This window comes from Cheilinus undulatus, linkage group 2 (genome assembly GCF_018320785.1).
Source record: "Cheilinus undulatus linkage group 2, ASM1832078v1, whole genome shotgun sequence".
Taxonomy (NCBI): Eukaryota; Metazoa; Chordata; class Actinopteri; order Labriformes; family Labridae; genus Cheilinus; species Cheilinus undulatus.
The window spans coordinates 25,399,751-25,418,506 of NC_054866.1; the positions used below are offsets into that span (position 1 = coordinate 25,399,751).

Consider the following 18,756-nt stretch of genomic DNA (forward strand, 5'->3'; position numbering starts at 1 on the left):
GTCATTCTTGTTTCTTTCTGCGGATTTGCAAACCAACTAAGTGCTACCCCCCGCCAAATTATTGGACTGTGTTGATACACAAAGCATGGAACACTGTTATTTATGTGGAAGCGGACCAGGAGGAGAGATAAAGAATGAACCAGGCCTAATGTGATAGAAAAAAATAACCTTTACAAACTACCCTTGCCTTGCATACTTCTTAGCCAAATAAAACACAAATCAAGTCATAAAATGTATGGTTACTATTTGCTCACTTCAGACTCAGCACTAATGCAACAGCTTGGAAAGCGCTGAGATGCATACAGATGAACACTTGCTGAAAAATACTTACATATTTTAAGCCATGTAAAACTGACTGACACCATGAGAAATTATAGATTTTCTATCTTGAAATTCCCCTGACAATATACAGTGGTTAACAAATTTATTAGACCACCCTAACCCTAACCAAAGTAAGGTTTATGCCACAGCTGTCCTAAATTAACAGCATTGGTAATTACCAAAATCATTTTTTATGTTTCTGCAATGGTTAATACACCAATATGTAGAAGCTCTTTATCCCAAATGATATTTTTAGTGCTAAAATATAATTATCATTGTTATCCATGAATTTTCAAATTTACAGATTTACAAAAAAAAATGAAAAAATAGTAAAGTGCATTATTATTTCTTGATTAGCATGTCAAATTCTAGTTATTTACTTTCACTCCTGAACAGATAAATGAGTTTTAGTAGTTGAATGTTATGCTTGATTCATTTCTAACTTCTTAGAGAAGCCCAGTGAGCCGGTTCAAATTTGGGTATAAAAAGGTTAATTCAGTTTGAAATTCCTCATTCCTGTTCAAAATGGTAAAACATGGAGAGCTCACTGAAAATGAAAGAGTCTGCATTTAAGCACTTCATGATGCTGGATGGTCTTTGAGACAAATATGACAGGTGGTCTAATAAATTTGTTAAGCACTGTATATGAATACTTTAGAACATGAAGTCATGTTTATTCAGCATAACAGCTACATAAGAATCATACTGTGTGAGATTTTTTTTCTGTTCTGTTTAGTTTTAAGCCTTGGTTGTGCCTGTTTGAGTAAACTTTCCAAGCATGTACCTGTTGAAATGTATTCTCCCTGCAAAAGCACAATAATAAAACAGTGGGAGGAAACCAAGACAAGAACTTTGTACTTTGGAGGCATTTTGACTGACAAGTTTGTTTTGAAACTTTTATTTTATTGTGATGCTCATGCAAGTCTACTGACACTCTGCTTCTGCTTTCTGCAATAATGATGATGTTTGTTGTGTCCTGGAGTTAAAAACTCCTGAAATTCACAATTGTCAGATTATGGGTGGCATACTTTGCTAAGTAGTGTCCATCCTTTTAAAGGATTTTTTTTTTTTTTTTTGTCCAAACTGTCTTGTGTATTGACCCAGGCTTATGTATGATAAAAGATGGAGAGCAGAGGTTAAATGTAGAGTTACATCTTCCTGTACAATAGTATGACCCAACATTTGACAGAAGAAAATTATTTACAGTCCTTATGAGAGCTAATTTTTTTTCCGTAGAACTGTACCTCAAGATTTACTAATATTGGTATTTATATTTGTTTGTTTTGCTTTTCTTCAGTATTACAGTTTGGGGTCTAACTGCCCACTTACTTAAGTGAAGTACTGATTTCAAAGCACCAAATTGTTTCAACCATTTCAGGAACAAAAACTTTTTATTCTCTACAGTTAGACTTTGAATTTTTCTACTGCATTCCTTTCACTGACATGTACAGAAAGAATCAACCTCAAATATAATCACAAGCAGCCTATTTATAATACATCAAGTAGCCACCCCTATTATTCAGGAGATTATGCAAGCTTAGACAGTTTTCACTTGCTAATTAGCGGCATCTGCCCTGCTTATCAACGTTTTATATACCAACTAACCCAGTTTAGTCCCCTGTATCTGGAGCTCGTTTAGTTCCTCGTCAGATACATTAGCATCGGAGGAAGCATGTCATTACCAGACAAGTTTGTTCACAAGTTTCCTTTAATGATTAATGTGTTGATTTTGGATTCCCAAACCTTCTGTCTTAGACAATCTGTGTTTACCCAGGCTGGGAGCTCAGCAGACTTACAAACAGTAGCCACAGTCTGGCAGTAGATCCTACAAGAGTGCATTTTTTTCCCCTGTCTCAGTTATTATATTATTATGTGTCACAGTCACATGTAAAATGGCTCATCAAAGCAGTTGTGCAAATCTGCATTCACTGTGATTGCAAGCCTGTCCTCACAGTTAGTGAAATTACATATGCTAACATGTGGTCTTAATATGCTTCTTGATTATAATGTACCATATTGTATGACTTTACCTTCATCCTTGATTTGAAGGAGGGATGTAAATCTGTGCATCTCAGTAATAAACCAACAAGTTCAGATAATGACTCCCTGTAAATCTTTTTGAAGAATCATATGGGAGTTCTGTTGTTTTTTAAGTACATAGTCAGTAAGATTCCTTTCTGACTCACTGCCATGGGAGCTAATCTATACCCAGGCCTGAATCCCCCTGTTCTAATCCTTTTTGTGTGGCCTACTGAGAAGCGCTATGAAGTCTAATCTGTTCTCAGCCTTTTTCCCAGTGTCCAGTGTTTCTTGCCAGGGTGAAACCCAAGTACAACTCATACTGTTGAAGTAGGGGTGGGCTAACCTTGCAACGCAGATGGATACATCCATTACTTTGTTTCTCACTGGCGAACCCATCTTGCAAAGCTCGCGTCTGAACTGTTTGGGCAGTGAGTTGTTTTCTTTTCAAAGATGACAGAAGTCGAGTACTTACATGTCTATAGTCGCCATGTTTTGCGTTTTTCCCCGTAGCTGCATACGCACAGCTCGATAGCTGCTACGTCACATGTTTTGTTGCTCTGATTGGCCCGTAGAGATGTGACAGACAGAACGTTCATCCAATCACACTCTGAGTTTTTTTCAAAGCCTCTGCCTTTTCGCAAATGTTTCCTATTGAAGCTTTCCCGTGTCAGGTTAGGGGTGGGCAATATGGGAAAAAATGTCATATCATGATTTTTATTTATTTATTTATTTATTTTTTATGGCCAGATTATGACCTGGATTTTATCCAGATTTTTAATTACATTTTTAAAAGAAATTTGTAAGTTAATGACCAGAAAAAGTGACCAATTTCTCAATATAATTTTTCAAATTCACAAATATTGTGTTTAAAAGTCAGGTTTATTTTACTTTTTTCCTTGTGCAACAACCAGTTGGTCAATGCATTAGATTTTCAAAAATGTACGATTTCAAAATTGGCACCGTCAGGTAAGGGGGTCTGGACGTCTTCTCCCATAATATTGAAGGACCAAACATTAATTTTCCTGCATCCTGATCTATTTTATGGAACCAGTTTCTGCATTTTCTGCACTTCTTTAAAAATTATAATTTGTGTTTCCTCTTTTGTGAATTTAACTCTATATTGTGTATATCAGGCACATTTTAACACAGTGATTCTCATTTTAAAGCATGTGGGCTATAAATAGAATTCCTGTGGCTGAAGCTTTGAACAAGTAGCCTGTTCATAAGTACTTTTATATCACAGAGTTAATTCAGTCTTCGACTGCCAAAACAAGAAATAGAAACATAACCCAGACTATGATACATTTCTGAGACGTGGTTATGCAGTAAAGTGTATGAAATCTTGATTTGTATTTAAAAAGGGGTTGGGTAAATCTTAAGAAGTGATTTTTTTTCAACCTTATTTTTTGTTTGTTTTAACTTTAATTAGGCTGTGATGAGCAGTGACGTATAGGCTAGGTGGCACACTCAGCCGTCTGCTGCTCGCAATGACTGAGAGATGCTGTGGCATGGATGTAGGCTGAATAAATACAGGGAATCGATGATAATACCATTAAAAATATTTTCTAATGACAATCAGTGTCTGGACCTCCCTCTGTAAAAAGACATGGATATAATGACGTTTCACTCGGGATTCCCTTATCCTGATGTTTACCTGTCAGGTGAAAAGGCTTGTAAATAATTTGGAAAAACAATGGAAAGCATGAAAGTGTCAGCTGTAGCATTTAGAATAATGGTATTCTGTCAACAATATTTTTACAAAAATAAATAAAATATATGATTTTAACTCATGTCAAATTTCTCTTTGTTTTTGGAAAGCATCCCATGACTCCCCTTCACTGTCTCACACTACAGATCAACGACACATTCTGTTTCTTCACGATCTAAGTTCATGTTGAAGTTGGTCGCCAAGACTGATAGTTGATTGACTAAAAACAAACCCTTCTATTCCATACCAAACCACACCATACCAAACCAAACCAAACCAAACCAAACCAAACCATACCATACCATACCATACCAAAACATACCATACCAAACCAAACCAAACCAAACCAAACCATACCATACCATACCAAAACATACCATACCATACCATACCATACCAAACCAAACCAAACCAAACAAAACCATACCATACCATACCATACCATACCAAACCAAAAAAAACCAAACCATACCAAACCATACCATACCATACCATACCATACCAAACCATACCATACCATACCAAACCACACCACACCACACCACACCAAACCATACCATACCATACCATACCAAACCAAACCAAACCATACCATACCATACCAAACCATACCATACCAAACCATACCATACCATACCAAACCAAACCAAACCATACCATACCATACCATACCATACCATACCAAACCATACCATACCATACCGAACCATACCATACCATACCATACCAAACCATACCATACCATACCATACCAAACCATACCAAACCATACCATACCATACCATACCAAACCATACCATACCATACCATACCATACCAAACCATACCATACCAAACCATACCATACCAAACCATACCATACCATACCATACAAAACCATACCATCCTATCCCATACCAAACCATAGCATAGCATAGCAAATCATACCAAACCATTCTATACCATACCATACCATACCATAGCAAATTATACCAGAAGCTCAGGATTCCATCAGAGAAGATTGTAAATTATTCCTGGTATCTGATTAAGTGATGAACACAGATTGCCTCTTAAAGATGAAGTGCAGGGATTGTATTGGTTTGGTTGTAATTTTGTACCACCTTCACTCTCTCTTTCAGACTTTACCCTTTAAACCTTTTTCACTGCTGTCCTTCATTACCATGCTGTCTTCTTATTCTTCTGACACAATGAGACAAACTGGCAGGGAAATCTGTTAGGAGCACTGCATTTTGTGGTGAAATTATAAGTGTTTGGCACAAGCAACCTGCTAATTTATCACATGTGAAGAAAATGATTTTACAACACCCAATATTTAGTCCCATTCCCTCAAGTCTTACAGTATATAGCATACTGATCTCTTGTGCTCATTGCAGCACTGTCTCCCTTGGCTCTAAAGAAAAAGTCCTGTGAGACAGTGCTAATGTAGAATATGCCTAAACATAAAAGCTTGTAATACTTCATTGTCCATCCACAGGTCACGGGTTAGCCATGCACGCTAAGTGTGTAAACCAGCAGGAATCATATCACTAAATTGGAATAAAAACCAAATAAGATCTGGCACTCCAAGTTAAAAAGCAATCTCCCCTTATTCTAAGAGACATACGACTCACTTAAGACTTCAGCCACCCAGGCACCTCTTTTTTTAGCTATAGCACCAACACTTAGCAGATGCTTGGAGAAAGTGCGAGTCATGGTTCCTACTGTTGCTATGAGACGATAGGAGACTACTGGAAGCACAAAGCTCTTTGGGTGAAATTGGTTTTTAACTTTAATCACACTGGCACATTGAGTAAAAATATGCTGGGCTCTTAGTGCTTTAAGAAGCAGGAATCTTTTTCATTGCAAACAAGGAGGTAAAGAGGCCAGAAAAGGAGGTTCAGCAGAGGAAGTTTGAATGTTTACATGCAGACAATTGCAGCTGAAATGCAAACAGAGCAGAGCAACAATGGTCAACTCATGAATCCGCATCATATGCTGATACTTTGCAGATTTGTACTTACTAGTTCCTCCTCACTCTTTCAGAGCGATCTTAGCAGCCATTTTTGTCTAAAGGAGCAGTGAGAAATATTTGAAGGATTCCAGTTTAGGCATCAAGTATTCAAGCATCTTGGGGTCAAGGTTTTCTGTAACATTTATTATAATCAGGCATTCTCACAACTTGTGGAAGAAAAAAAGCACTGGTTCCCCTAATTACTGTATGAAAAAGTGTTCTCACAATCAATACAGCTCTTTAAAGCTGAGCTTAGCCATACGGCCAAAAGCATGTAAAATCACATAGCAGGGTTAACAACTGCTAAGCCACATGGTGCATAAAAGTTGCCAACACTCTGCTGTTTCCATGGCTGAATATTTCTGAACTTCCACTGGCATCAGTGTAAGCACAAAAACTGTGCAGTGGGAGCTTCATGGAATGTGTTTTCATGGCTGAGCAGCTGCACACAAGTCTCACATGGTGTATAGCTCACTGACGTTGGATGGAGCAGTAGAAACATGCTCTTTGGAGTGACAAATCACTCTTCTCTGTTTGGCAGTCGGATGGGTGAGTCTGGATTTGGTGGATGCCAGGAGAACATTTACCTGCCTGACTGCACTGAGCCAACTGTAAAGTTTGCTGGAGGAGGGATAATGGTATAGGGCTGTTTTTCAGGGTTTTAGCTTGGCCCCTTAGGTGAACCAAGACATTTTGGACAATCCAATGCTTCTAACTTTGAGGCAACAGTTTGGGGAATGCCCTTTTCTATTCCAACATGACTGTTCCCCAGTGCACAAAGCAAGGAATAAAAAACGTGGTTTCATGAGTTTGGTGTGAAAGAACTTACTGGCCTCAACCCCATCAAGCACTTTTGGGACAAACTGGAACGGTGATTGCGAGTCAGGTCTTTTTGTCCAACATCAGTACCTGAACTCATACATTGTCTACAAGATATATGTGCACAAATGCCCACAGAAACACACCAAGAAGAGTGGTCCAATTCCATTTTAAAGTACATGCATTTGAAAACAATCTAATTATAGTCCCATATAATGCATTTAAACAGTTTATAATTAATTGTGCAACTTTAACCAAACACATCCAGAACTCCCTAACTTTTCATGGTCTTCTGTCAGTGCAGTCTCAGAACCTGTTGGCCAGCGTATGACTATGACTTTGCCCCCTGGGAACAACCACCAACTTTTGGTGCTCCCAGTGATGTCCACAGTAAACAATAACTTCATTTGCATTGCTTTGCCATTGTTTGCAGTCCAGCTATCATCTTGTGATGCAAGTGGTGAGATGGAGTTGAGACATGATGAATATATTGTGAGCTACATTTGCAGTGTTTTGCTGTTTTTTTTTTTTTTTTAATTCATACAAAAGAAAGCAAGTTGATCCGTTCTGTAAGTGTGTATGTATAACTGAGGTGGTGGTGAGGTGTTGTGTGGCAGGATGTAAAAAAAAGGAGGAGAAGTGTGGTTGATGGGGAGCAGTGTCTCTCTTTGCTTCTCCCTGTCTCCCAACAATGAAAGAAGTGGGATTTTCTCTTATGGACTGGGAACATGAGATCCAGTGCCACACCTACTGGCACCTAGCACAAAGACCACACAACCACCAGGATAGTCTCAGCAGATGTCTACTTGTTAATTGAAGCTAGCCATTTGATGATCGCTGATGGGATTCAGGATTGCATCATGGCCAACTGCAATCAGGTCTACACAGAAAATGTTTGCAGTAATAACACTAGAGGGCAAATCTAAAAACTGTAACCAGACTGCCAAAGTTGTTTAATTTCTATGTATTAATTAGGTATTAATCATGGTTAATGAAGGTCCAACATTAGTGCTTTAAAAATTGGATGAATTGCACGCTTTATTGTCATCACTACGGATAAACTACTGCAGCATCTTCCCACAGCCACAGTGATTAACAATACATACTGCTCTGCTCCTTAATGTCTCATTTCACTTTTAAAACAAACAAGTCAAAATTCATCTGCACCTTGTGATAGCAAACATCTACCTTTTGCTGTTATTTTATATTATTTTCAATCCATAACAAGTTAATTTCTCTATGGTCATAATCCATCTTGTTTCAACCAGGAGAGACTTAAAAGGAGTTTCAAAATGTATTTTACACCTTTTAATGAAAGAGAAATGGGCATTGTCTTTGCCAGCCAAACTCGTTTGTCATGATTTCATATACTTGAAGGGAAAGTGAGACAAATGGCGGGAATAGGATACCCCCATGGAGTCTAGACACTGGTGGTGGTGTTGATGAGGGATGCAGGATCAGATAAGGAGTAGACTTCTGAGAAGCTGGACCGGGAAACCAATAGGGTGGCTTGGAAGTGGAGACTGAGGCCTTGTCCACATGGAGACGAAAAACGTTATATTTCTGTTTTGTTTTAAAAAAAAAAAGTTTTCCATAAACATGGGAATGTTTCAGGAAATGTCTGCATAAAACAACTGAAAACGCTGTAGTATATATGCCAAGCCTGTACGTGGTGCTGTATTGCTGCCATGGAAATGCACCAAAAGAGAGAAGAAGATCACAGAAAACTGACACAAACTTTCTCCTAGTTGCCCTTCTGGTTGTTCTCCACGTTTTAAGAGCGTCTGGTGTATGCTGTTCACGGTGGTGGTAAAGGAGCATCAGATTTTGCTGTTAAAGCCATAATAAGCTCAATAGCTTCTGCAGCATGAACACACCACCGTAATCTGCCATTGTTGTTTTGTTTTTTTTTACATGCGCATGCAGGATAAGTGGGCTACGCTATGTGTGACGTAATCATTTCAAGAAAGATGCGGTTGGCTGTCCACACGGAGACGAAACGGTAAACGTTTACGGATTTGTTCACTCTGGGACCCAGTTTCAAAAAGCAGCGTTTACGGCCTCCTTAAACGCCGTTTACAGAAATTTTGAAATTTGTCGCAATTATAGTTATTAATCATTTGACCGCCCTAGTAGTTTCCCTACAGATGCTTTATTTTTTATCTCAATTCTGTATGTAAGAGATTGCCATTTGTCTTATTTAAACTTGAATGCCACATTATGTAACACCTTGCAATCAGTAAAAAAAACAGTAATATGCCCTCTCTGATGGAACCAGGTACCAAATCAGCTGTCATGATAACAACATATAACTAGCTCTGTCTCCTAAGCTGCAGAAAGTCAACCTGAACTAGACTTGAATTTAATCTATTTGAGTTGATTTGACCAAATCCTATCAAAACCAGTAATATTCAATTCAGTGGTTCCATTAAGAGAGATGGGATTAGGAGGCTAGGGGGATAAGAAGAGAAGGAGACGGGGAGAGTGAGATGGATGGACTGTAGGGGGAATGAGAAATAGTGAGGTGAGGAGTGAGACAGCAGGAGAAATGGGTACTGGGTGTCATTTCCTCTGTTAAATTACTACTCTGTTTATATTGTGTGCACACTCAATCACTATTCAGTAGGAAAGGTGGGCACAAACAAACATCTCTGTGTATGTGAGTGCACAGATGAGGAAATTTTTTATTACTTTTCATGGAATTTCGTCTCTTAATATTCTGCCATTCCTTGAAGTGTTGGAAATGAAATGAGATCCACACACTTATGCAGACACTGTAGTGCACAAATGCACTTTTTCTGGCTAGGATCTATTTTTTATCTCTGCTTCCTCAGAAACTACATTCACACTCCTCATTTCAGACCATTGTATAGGCATATGTTGTATTGTCAAAGCAGAGCAGGCAAGGTCAGTGATAACATTAGAGCGATAGAGACACTTGCAGTCTAACAGCAGGCAGCAGTGAGAGAAGGTTACACAAATTTATCCGTGACAGCTTCTCAGTCTGTCTGCATTATACGGCATCACTTAGTAGTTGCAGCTTTTATTTATAGCACTAAAAAGAATTATTTTGGAATGACATGGACTTAAATGACTAAAATTAAAGACTAAAATTTGACCAGTACCCTTTGCTGTCTCTCAGTTGCTTATCTGACTTGATGTGTGAACACTAAACCGTTGTTTAACTGAAGAAAGCACAGCAGATGCTGTGTAACCTTTGGCATCAAACACTTATCCAAATCCCCAGTGATGCATAAGTTAAAAATTACTCGCACTTAAGCATCATTTAGAGCTGAAGTTTCAGGACTGTCCTCTTAAGGATAAGTACATTGCTTGATGGTATTATAACTCATTTCAATCTGATGCAGAGTAGAAGGCAGGCGTTGTTATGGGGGAGTCAAAGACAGTATACTAGAGGAAGTTTTCTTTTAGACTTAAATGCATGACAGGTGAATTAGTAAGTGCAGTAAAGATTGCAAGCTGGTTAGCCTGAGATGACGGCTGAGAGAGGGAATGATAAGCAAAGGAGTTGAAGACAGCAGAAATGAGGCAGAGGTGGACTTGATCATGCAGCACCAGAGAAATCGGGATAGAAACAGGATCGGAAACAATAACCACACTGTGTAAAACATGGACATAGTGTCAGTGACATCACCCATTGGTTTTTGAAGGGTGTAAAGAAGCTCCAACATGTCTGTTGCCATTTTGGAAACACTAGCTAACACCTAAGAGGTCTGCAGGAGACCACACTCCTGCAATTAGGTCCTCACTGAGCACTTTTGAGAATTCAATAGAGGTTTGCTTGCAGCATATTTCAACTTACGGAAGGTGTTCATTAAAGTTTTAAATGCTGAATATAACAGCATGAATTATGAATAAATTTCACACATCATAACAGAGCACATTAGCTCACGGTGAAGCTTTTTGCTGCTCATGAAAAAAGCCAATATAATAAGCCATGCAATGGCTCCATGGCTTGCTCTCCGTCTTCTCCTCCTGTCGCCTGACTGTATGGTGAATTGTATTTAGACGTTTTTTCTTGATTTGTAGACAAGTATCTCTGATATGAACAGAGCTTGGCTGCTCCAGTTGTTTTGCATTTTGCTGCACTGATGGAATTTTCCTTGTAAGAGGAGGGACTTCGCCTCCCACAGCCAATCAGGAATCTGTATTAAATTACTCAGCCAGTGATAGGTGATAAATCAAATAGTTAACGATAAATTAAATAAATAACACAGCAGTGCTGTTTTTATACTGGGTTACATTTGTCATGCACTGATCTCTACAGTCCTGCTTTTAATGGTGTTATAAAGCTCCAACATCGCTGTTGCCATTACACTAGCTCTATACCTGACTTTCTGTCATTAAAGTAACAGGCAAGAGTTGGAAATAAAGTCATTTATTCCATCGGAACCCATTATTATGCCTAATTATATCTAACTCCAACCCTTAATATAATGAAAATAGGGCTGTTAACAATGCTTGTCATTAATCTTGAAACCCTAACGCATTAAAAAGTAATAACGCATTTTAATCATATAACTAAGTTTGCTCCCGTAGTTCTCCATAGCGGATGTTTATGTGCCTGAGGGGGAAAAGGTGGCGGGAAGGTCAGACACAGCCAGCAGTGATGAGTAAGGAGACAGACCTACGTCTGGTTAACGGCAATTTTTCTTAAAAAAGCTGTTGAAATGTGCTCCAAAACCTTGAGCAGTTTGTTTGTTAACAGTATTAATCCAGTGTAGAAATTTGCATTAAAGCACTTCATGATGCTGGATGGTCTATGGGACAGGTGGTCTAATAAATTTGTTAAGCACTGTACATCAGTGGATTTCAATCTTTTTTTGCCGAAGGCACACCTAAGATCAAGCTAAAGTTTCACCAAAACCCTATCTATAAAAATTGTGTCTTACATGTTATAGTAAGGCAAGTGTATAGCATTAGTTCAGGCAAGCCATGGAGTCAAGCGCTGCCATATGACTGAGATCAGCTTATCTCACACAAGCCCTGATGGCAAGCTAATTCATCCTAAGCTCTTGCCTGGCTATGCTTCGCTGCTCCCTCTGCAAGCCTCCTCCACCACGGCTCCTCCTTTATTCTACCTCTGACTTTATCAATGTCATTACTGCTTATAAAGAAAAACTATTTATAACCATTCATCATGTGTGTTTCTTGTAAAGTGGTCCTGAACTGAACTAGTTATTATACAGTTGTAGTAATTACTTTTGGTTGTACATATTCCCACGGCACACCAAGACTTGGCTCAAGGTACACCAGTGTACCTTGCCACACCAGAGAACCACTGCATTAGATTAAGTAAGAAATAGAAATATTATAAACACTTCATAAAAAAATTGTGAAAAAAGGTGATGAAGAGAAAGTTTTAATGTTTCATATTGCCATTGAGATACACACGGAATTAAAGGTATTTTGTTTTTTAATGATCCATGGGGGTCCTTGGTATTGCAAAGTTTGGGAAATGCTGGATTAATTGATAATGGTTTAAAAATCCAGCATAAGAATGAACGTATGTCATGCACTTTCCTTTTCAAACACATAAAGAGTTAATGTTGGACAGGAAATAGGCTGAAGTGCACTCTTATTTCAACCTACCATCTTTCCACTTTTCTTACCCATATTTCAGACTGTTCCACAAATACACCTCACGGACTTGTGTAAGTACAGACATGGACATTATTTAGATTAGGGGTTCCTGTTAAATTATAACCCATCACCCTTAGGCACTTTTTTCCTTATCCATTACCAGAGTTTTTTAAAGTCTACCTTATCCTTGAAATTGAAGACATGGTTTTAAAAGAAATATGATGGAGCATGTAGTATTTGTAAACCTATCCTACTTGGTGAAATCCTGCAGAAGAGCAATATTGACTACCACAGATATGGTGATGATACTCAGGTGTATGTGGCACTCTCACCTAATGACTGCAGCCTAAGGCATCATCTGTCCATGTAGAACAGATCAGTGACTGGACAAGTCAAACCTCCAGTTTAATTTAGATTAAACAGAGATACAGAGTTTTGTTTGGCAACAAAGAGAAAAAGTAAACTTTCATTGAGTATCTGGAGTCTATAGAACATGGAACAAGATTGTTATCTTGGCGTGCTAATTGACTTACAGTGCCTTGAAAAAGTATTTTCTCCCTTGCTGATTTCTGAGTTTCTTGCATATTTATCACACTTAAGTATTTCGGATCATCAACCAATTCTTATATTTCACGAAGACAACCCAAGTAAATACAAAATGCAGTGTCTTGAATGAATTTTTAATTTTTTAAGGGGGGAAAAAATCCAAACCTATCTGGCCCTGTGTGAAAAAGTAGTTGCCCCCCTGAACCTAATAACTGGTTGTGCCACCCTTGGCAGCAATAACTGAAACCAAGCATTTGTGATAACTGGTGGTGAGTCTTTCACATCGCTGTGGAGGAATTTTGGCCCACTCTTCTTCTCAGAATCGTTTTAAGTTAGCCATATTGGAGTGTTTTTTTCTAGCATGAACTGCCTGTTTAAGGTCACACCACAGCATCTCAGTTGGATTTAAGTCCAGACTTTGACTCGGCCACTCCAAAAACCTTAATTTTGTTTCTTTTTTGAGACATTCAGAGGTGGACTTGCTGGTATTTTTCGGGTTGTTGTCCTGCTGCATAACCCAAGAGTGCTTGAGCTTAAGGGCACATACTGATGGCCGGACGTTCGCCTTCAGGATTTTCTGGTAGACAGCAGAATTCATTGTTCCATCAATTACAGCCTGCCACCACCATGTTTGACTGTTGGCATGATGTTCTTTTTATCAAATGCTGTTATTTTTATGCCAGATGTAACGGGCCGCACACCTTCTAAAAAGTTCAACTTTTGTCTTGTCAGCCCAGGGAATATTTCTCCAAAATTCTTGGGGATCATCAAGATGTTTCTTGGCAAATGTGAGATGAGCCTTTGTGATCTTTTTTTGTCAGCAGTGGTTTTGGCCTTGGAACTCTTCCATGATGCCATTTTTGCCCAGAGTCTTTCTTATGGTTGAGTCATGAACTCTGACGTTGATGTCTTCCTGGGTTCTTTTTTAACCTCCTGGATGAGTCGTCGTTGCACTCTTGGAGTCATTTTGATTGACTGACCACTCCTGGGAAGGTTCACTACTGTTCCCAGTCCTCTCCATTTGTGGATAATGGCTCTGATTGTGGTTCGCTGGAGTCCCAAAGCCTTGGAAATGGCTTTGTAACCTTTTCCAGACTGATAGATTTCAATCACATTGTTTCTCATTTGTTCTTGAATTTCTTTGGATTGTGGCATGATGCGTTTCTTTTTGAGATCTTGTAGCCTACTTCACTTTGTCTGACAGCTTCTATTTAAGAGATTTCTTGATTCAACAGATCTGGTGGTAATCAGGCCTGGGTGTGGCCGGTGAAATTGAACTCACTGGGGGCAATTACTTTTTCACATAGGTTTGGACACACAACCCCCCCCCAAAATAAATAAATAAATAAATAAATAATCATTCAAGACACTGCATTTTCTCTTTACTTGGGTTGTCTGTGTGAAATATTAAGATTGGTTTGATAATCCAAAACACTTAAGAGTGATAAATATGCAAAAACTCAGGAATCAGCAAGGGGGCAAATACTTTTTCACAGCACTGTATATCTCACCATTCTTTGCCATTTTAAATCAGTCATGTGAACAGCATTTTATCAACTCAAAACATTGACAGAATGAAGTCTTTTTTGTCTTAAAAAGACCAAGAGAAGTTGGTCTTTGCCTTTATTTTCAGTAGAACTGTTTATTGTAATGATCTTCTAACAGGCCTTCCTAAAAACCATGAAACTGCTGCAGCTCATTCAAAATGCAGCTGCTAGGATCTGAACCAAGACAAAGAAAATCAACCCTTATTCCAGTTTTAAGATCTCTGCACTGACTCACAGTTAATCTTAGAATATATTTTAAAGTTTTTAAGAGCATTCAAGTTCTAAAACACCAAGAGCTTCCCATGAAACAGGAGCTTCAGATCTGTTGATTTTGGTCAGCTTGTACAGATCAGAGTCCTAACTAAACATATAGAAGCCGCATTTAGTCAGCACTGCATGCCAATGGAACAAATTACCTATATTATTGCTTTGCACAAATATGTTTTCTTTTTTTGCAGATGATCATATTCTTATTTAGTGGGATTTCTGTTCCTACATTGTATGGTTTGATCTTTGTTGTTTCTTATTCTGTTTGATGTTTCCTTCACCTGTGTAAAGCATACTGAGTTGCTTTAGTGAATGAAATGCTCTACATAAATAAAGTTGCCTAGCTTTGCCTTATCAGATGTAAATTTATTTATCCATTGCTAATCTGTGGTGTTTTAAAAGCTCAGACAAATGATGTTGGCCTTCACTTCACCCTTCACCATGTTTTTAAAGGGCATTCACAAAGTATTTCGACTTTTAATTCAGCTTGTTGTGTTGTTTTCCAAAGCGCTTCCATCCGCTATTTCAGTCTGTTCATCAGTTTAAAAATGTAAAGGAAAAATCTGTTCTTTGCCCTGCTTTGAAGAACTGAGTTTTATGATTCAACATGAAAAATAGACAGAGCATTTTCTGTTAACTAATATTTTTGAAGTCCCAGCAGTCTCTGCAACATGCACACTTCTGTAATAATGCATCTACTTATGCCCTAGTTAGCTCTCTGCGGGGCTGCTGCATGGATCACTCATCATGTTTCAGCTTTCACACAGAGACGTGTCACAACAGAGGCCCCTCTTTAAGAAATATAAGATAAAATAAAATGCCTATAGATAAAATGTCTCCATGCACATGGGGCTGCCTGGCCTGTGTGTGTGAAATTGACAAGGTGTGAAAATTTTAAGATTTATGCAGGGCTATAAAAGAGCAAAGAAAACAAGCAAAGCACATCAGAGAAGAGGAGTGCTTTTCAAGTGTACCATACCATAGGAAATCAGTGTATTTGTGCAGGTTTCTCTGTGTGATCACTGCCTCAGAAAGAGATGAAAGCTTGTGTACAGTATGAGTCCTGCATCGTGAGCAAGTTTCTCCTCCCTTTCTTACTTTCTTCTCTTCCCTTCCTTCTCCCCCTGTCTGCTGTGATGAATGGTTTTGATATCAACTGTGTGTGCCTGTGTGCATGTGTGTGATGAATGGCTGTGTTTGTACTGGACAGGCCCGGGGGGTTTAGCTGCTGTTAGTAGTGCTTAAAGATGACTGGAGTAAAAAGGCTCTCTGTCACATCTCTCTCTCTCTCTCTCCACCTCTTTCTATCTCTCTCTATCACACACACACATGCACACATAGATTAGCCCTATTTAAAGGACTGTGTCCTATGGGTGCACAGCAAAGCTCTCTGACAGGTGATATGTTTTCTTCTCTCTTTCTCTCACCCTCATGCTCTCTGCCTTTATCTTTTATCTCTGTGGCTACAGACTGCATTGTAAGGCACAATATTGTCTATATCGCATGCGCTGTGCAAATATGTGTATTTATGTGTTTGTGAATACTATATTATTGGTGCATAATGTTGTCAGCAGATATGCTATGAAGACATAGTTTTGCCGTGAGCCTCCTTTTTTTTTCAGGGTTCAGTATTACAAGATTTATAACACCTCAGTGCACACAGGACTCGAGGGCATTTTTTTCTTGCAGTGTTACTATGATAACAAACATTCCATTATTCCATAAAAGGCACAAGATTAAAGAGTTTGCACTGCTTATTGTAGCTTCTGCATAAATGTTTATGAAATGTGTCCTTTTCCATGGTGTCTCTTTAATTTTATGGATTTAAATAACTATGAAAAATGATTGAATTGAAATCATTTCTGTTTTGTAAAGGGCGAGAGATAATCCAGCTGATATCTGATTGTGGTCAGCTGTAGTTCTGGTGTACCTTGGTGTAAAAATTCAGCACTAGAAACAATCTGCCCCCATTCCATCCAATCTCCTCTTTTCATTCTGCTTGGTTTAATTTTATAACTTTTTTGGTTGAGGTTAAATAAGTGACTTTCAGTATAGATGTCCTGTAGATGTTACACCTCTCAGACCAAGACAAACCTTCCCTTCCTCTTCCTATTTCCTCATGACTGCTGTGAATGCAAAAAAATGGCAATGTACTAACTGCTTCAGTGACAGCTGCTTGTTAGTCCTCTGAGAGGGCTCTGGCTCTCAGAAGCCACCTTCGTCAGGACTGAAGTGTTGTAATTTTCCAGTACAACGTATTTGCCATTTAGAAGTACTAGTAGTGGTGAGCTATAGCTACACTAGCTCGTGATACTGAAGAACAAGCTTCTTTCTGTGAGCGTACTGTTTAGTTAGCTATGTTAAATGTTTTCTAATTAGGTTCTGCAGGTTAGGTGACCTACTTTTGGTGTAAAGCAGGGGTGTCCAAACCATGGCCCATGTGTACATTTTTTATCAGCCCCCTAAAAATTCTTTAAACTAAATGAAATATGGCCCTCAATAGATCATGAAGATTGTGCTACACTGTATTATTATTCTTAGTTTCTGCACAATGCAGTTTTACCATGCTAATACTGTAAACCATCATTTTGACAAGAAGGATTTTTGCTGTTTTTTTAGGGACTAAATGGAGACAACACTATAAATAGTCAAAAAAAAAATATTGGCAACCAAAATAATAAAGATAACTTGATGTATAACACCCTAATGGATTACAACGGCAAATAGCAGCACCAATAATGTTTCAGGGGCGGAGCCAGTGGTAGCCAGTACTGACTAGCCCCGAATTCTTATTGGCCTACCCAAAATCCTTAAAATGATTGGATATTTGCCTTGTCAGCTGAGAACCAGCCATTTGAGCATACCCAATCACTGGGCACATCTTTACCAACATTAGACTGATTTTAGAAACTTTAATATCAAGGTGAGCTATTTAAAAGTGGCTCCGCTATCCTTAACCCTGCATCCGAAAGCGAAGCATACACATTAAAATTCCCTTTTTATGAAACAAAGATGATAAATAAAAAATTAATACTGAGTCTCATGTTATGGTTGTACAAAGGTTTTGATGGTCCCAAGAAAATGTTGAGGTCTCAAACTGGGCCGCAGCACACTGAGGTTTGGAAAAGGAGAATAAAAGTATCCTAGTGGTTGTGTCTTAAAGCTGCATTCTTTTTAATGACCAGCAGGGGTGACTGTACAGGTCTGTTATTTCAATAAAGCATGTTATTCACTATGTGCTTTATGTTTCAGTTTGGCTTCAATAAACAAACAATCTGGTTGTTCTTTATGGCATGGCTGCCGAGGAGCAACTTCTGTTTGGGTGAATGAAGCCACTGTGGAAGTGCAAAAACACAGTTCCCTGGATGTCTACTTAAGGCTTGCTGCAAAAATGCATTTTTTTCTCAGAACTACACTTGTATTTATTGGTACACAGTGGGTGAATTATCTTTTTCGTTTATGATTAACTTAAGGATAAGAGTTATTCATCATAATTGCTGAGCTCATTACCAGCCTGGTGCAGGGTAGCTGTTTGTTCAGAGTCTTAAACCCACCTCAGCTGCAGCTTTGTTCCTGGTGTTAGGTTGACTGAAAGTTAGACTGAAACAGCCTTCCCAAAAAATAATGACAGGCATCAAATGTCCCTTTTAGTAACCAAATGGGTGATGACACTTTTGGCGACGTCCATGTTTATTTACAGCCTGTGAGGGCTTCCTGTTGTCACCTACTTTTTCCCATGATACCATGCTACAACCATAATCGAGGTAAGGGATTGCATATCTATCTTCACAAGTATGTGATCAGTTCTGCCTCCAAAACAACCAAGACTGCAAAAATAAATAAATAAATCTCGAGTTACCATGCTTCCTAAAATCATTTATGGCTTTGAAATAGAAGAATGGTAAGACTAGGAAAAAACCTAGTATATGGCT

The 18,756-nt window shown here is 38.6% G+C and overlaps 1 protein-coding gene across 3 annotated transcripts in view; it reads left to right on the forward strand.

Annotated features, from left to right (window-relative positions):
* The window catches only part of gria4a (glutamate receptor, ionotropic, AMPA 4a), a 208,795-nt gene that overhangs the window by 53,605 nt on the left and 136,434 nt on the right, over positions 1-18,756 (forward strand). The window lies entirely within an intron of this gene.